General features: G+C 38.9%; 1 protein-coding gene across 1 annotated transcript in view; it reads left to right on the plus strand.

Moving 5' to 3' along the window:
- LOC106875239 (ephrin type-B receptor 2) overlaps positions 1-3,855 on the plus strand; it is a 144,762-nt gene that overhangs the window by 102,898 nt on the left and 38,009 nt on the right. The gene's annotated exons all lie outside the window — the stretch shown is intronic.

Genomic DNA, 3,855 nt, shown 5'->3' on the forward strand with positions numbered 1-3,855 from the left:
TATATATATATATATATATATATATATATATATATATATGTGTGTGTGTGTTCGTCCGTCTTTTTGCCTGTCCCTTCGTCCGTCCATTCACCCAACCATCCATCACGAACGCTCTCTGCTAATTTTTCTGTAACTGTCTCAGAATTTCCTTGCAAAAACTCTTCAAACTTTGAGAAGCCCATCTTTGGTTACTGAATGATGCTGTCTTGGTGCGGCGGCAGTGGAGGTGGTGATGGTTACGATGTATTAGCGAACCGACTATTTAACCGTGAGAGGTAGGGATGACAGACAGCTCAGACTGAAAGAGAGAAAGAGAGAGGAATGGTAAGAGGAAAAGGAAAACGATAGGGGTGTCTGCGGTAATGTTATAAGATGGATTGATAGCAATACAGAAAGAAATAGAGACAGACGATGAAGTTGAATATCAGGTTATATAGCGATGGAATGAGATATCACGCCCCACCGTACACATACTCAGCTTCCTCTACGTCTCTGTGTTTGTCTACGTCTTCGAGAAGCTCATCAGAAATATTCCTCTTAGCCAGATATAATACCACTTGTGTTCGTGCTCAGACGTTCAGATTTCCACTGAAGTATGGCAAAGATTTCATCCTTCAGTATTTTCCCCCATCCTTCATTCCTTCCTTCTCTCTAAATCTATCTATCAATCTGTCGTCTGTTTCAATGAAATCCTTTCGTTTCCTTCGTTATATATCTTTGTCTGTGTTTTGGTTTTTTTTTTTTTTCCTTTCTATCGTCTGTTTCAGTCAGTCTATGTCGACTTTTATATATTTTCCTCAATCTTTTCATGCGTATATCTGTCTGTCTGCCTATCGTTCATTCTGTTTAACTCTGTATTTGGTTGGATGCGCGCGCACACATACACACTCGCACACATTTTGTAGGTCGATAAAGTGTGATTTGAAGGAAATTTGGCTATTTCTATCAGATCCAGGCAAACTTTGTTGAGGCTCCTTTATGCGCAGATCTTCCACTCGTCCACTATTTATTGCTCTGTCACAAGACGGAACATAACCCAGCTAACTGTCGTTACTTACAATGGAGGAAAAGAATATTGATAGGGCTGACAGTACTGATCGCAAGATCTTTCCCTCTTTCTCTCTCTCTCTCTCGAGAAGAGGACAGAAAGAGAGGTGGCTGGGACGAGTTACTTCGGGAGTGGATTGGTAAGATGGTCAGTGTGATAAATAATAAGGAAAGGTAGTGTTATTGAATTTTAGTTACATACATTCATACAAATATACATGCATACATACACACAGACACATTTCTGTTAACTCTTTTATGCCTAAGACTCTCATATTTGTCTTATGCTGTATTATATGGCTGACTCGATAAAATTAATACTAAACTGCGTGCAAATACGGCTGTGGGGGTAAAATGATGAATTTACAACTACATGGTGCGTGGTTTCGAATCCACTGTACGTCGTTTTTGGATCTCTTTTATCATTCTGATGAGTGAAATTTACTCGACAGAAACTATGTGGAATTGCATTTAAGGGGCCATTTCATTTTTATACCTGATTCATGAGTGCCTTCAGGAGAATTCACCCCGTTGCTAGCATTCGGTGAGGTCTATATTTTAATGATAAATTTCTCTCTTTCCTACATTCCACCAGTCTTGGAGGAATACCGTTATCGTTATTTACCTCTGAACATCACTGTATCGAGCCCTAGAACTCGTGGGTCCGGTTACCTAGCTTCTATTATATACAAGTGATCGAACTCAAAATATACCGGCCTCCTGAACGGGGGGGGGGGCATCAGGCCATGGTAAGATTACTAATTTCCAGCTGAGAGGACTGCAACGACTGTTTTGCTCAAGGATACAACGCAAGACCCAGTTAGGAATTTGAAACCACAACCTCGCAGTCGAGATAGCAACACACCTAACCCCTAGGCCATTAAATCCTCAATGCCATCGCTCCTAACTAAATCACTATAACCGCTGCCAAGATTAAAAAGAAAAAGAAAAGTGAGATAAGTTCTCTCCATAACGCGAAAAGAAGCCAAGTTTTTCTCAAGTTTAATGTAGCTTAAAGATCTGGTTTGAAACATTTCTGTAGCTTCTTTAATTTTACACAACTGCTGGTCTTTCATTTCGGTGTGAATTAAGCGTGAAATTAAAAGTAATTAGCTTGATTTCTTTGACGGGAAACATTGAAGACACGTTTTCCTATTTTATTTTTGATGATGACGATAATGATGAGTTAGCCTTGTCATATTTTTATGATTATAATTAAACGGTTATATTTCACTCATTCTTCTCTGTGACTACTATTACCGTTTGCTTAGTGTTGTCAGCAGTTTAGCAACACTGATATAAAGAAAATAAACCTGTGCATTGGCATAGATATTGGTTGGGTGGTGAAGATGATTTGGGGTTCAATACCGTTGCGCGTTACTCTATCTATGCAAGGGTATTTTATTGTAGTTCCAAACCGATCAATGTCTTTCGAGCGAATTCGATCAACGGAAACTGTGTGGAAGCCCAACGTGTATAATATGTATATTTGTGTCTGCGTTATTCAACTTCTCACCATCGCGTGACAAGGATTCTTCGTGAGCTTAATGTTAAAGATAGAGATCATTATCAGCATGTCGGCTTGTAAATGATAATCCGTTAAGCAAGCCATATATATATATATATAGAGAGAGAGAGAGAGACAGTGACCAGCTATGGAGGTCCTGCAGAGTAAAATAGGAATCAAAGGTGTCCATAGGCGAACAATGGGAACCATTGCTCTAAGGACGTCTCTAGCTCCCTCCTCCCATCCCTTACAGCAATAGCAACAGCAGTACAAACATCCGATTATCTTGGCTTTTTTTAGAAAAGACCAATCACTTCTGAGCCGGAAATACCGTGTAAAACTATCTTTTGATTGGAAAGTTTCAAATTTGTCTGATGGAAATATAAACGTTGGGTTGCCTATTAAAAAAAAGAAAAAACTGCTCCGCCTCTTAACTCGGTCCATTACTTTAATGATGATGATGATGGTAGTGTGTTGGCAGGGGTGCAGATATACAGAATCTATATTATTAAGGATTGTTGTTGTTGTTGTTGCTTATGGTACTTTGTTTCTCCTTATGCCAAAAGAAACTAAGCCTTCACCAGTCTCCTCTCGGTGAGAGACAGAGATGGGGGGGGGATGAAGAGAGAAGCCAGCGGGGCAGCGATTAAAAGCGAATATTTTGATATCACCCCAAAGGGGCAATATTAGTAGGTAAATATATCAGGTATTAACTTCGAGATACAGATATTCCGTGCGACTGCCCCGCTTAACATTTAACACGTGTGCATTCTACAGAGATATTTTTCATTCATATTTCTTTCCCCCCCTCTCTCTCTTTCTCTCTTAACGTCTATTCCTCCCCACTTTTACTCCTGCCACGTTCCTTATGCCTTCCCTTCACTTTTCTCTCCCTCACGTCCCTGATTTTCCTCTCTCCATTCTGTCTGTCTTTCTCTCTCTCCCTCTCATAGAAACATACATTCGCATACCTACCATATTGAGAAGTACGAGCGCTAACATCGCTGTGGACATTAAAGAAAAAAAAAGCGACTATTCATATAGGCACAGAAATTTAAACCCTCCCTCACATACGCACGCGCGTGCACACACACACACACACACACACACACACACAATGAGGATTGCTAATATTTTTTTTTGCAGAAATGTGTATCAAGTATATTGTTTTTATTTTCTTCTCTTACGAACATAAGTATTTTATATAATGACTTGCAGTATCAAATTATTATCATTATTATTATTTTTATCATTATTATAATTATTATTATTATTATTATATCATTATTATTATTATTATT

Source organism: Octopus bimaculoides, chromosome 26 (genome assembly GCF_001194135.2).
Source record: "Octopus bimaculoides isolate UCB-OBI-ISO-001 chromosome 26, ASM119413v2, whole genome shotgun sequence".
In the NCBI taxonomy this organism is placed as follows: Eukaryota; Metazoa; Mollusca; class Cephalopoda; order Octopoda; family Octopodidae; genus Octopus; species Octopus bimaculoides.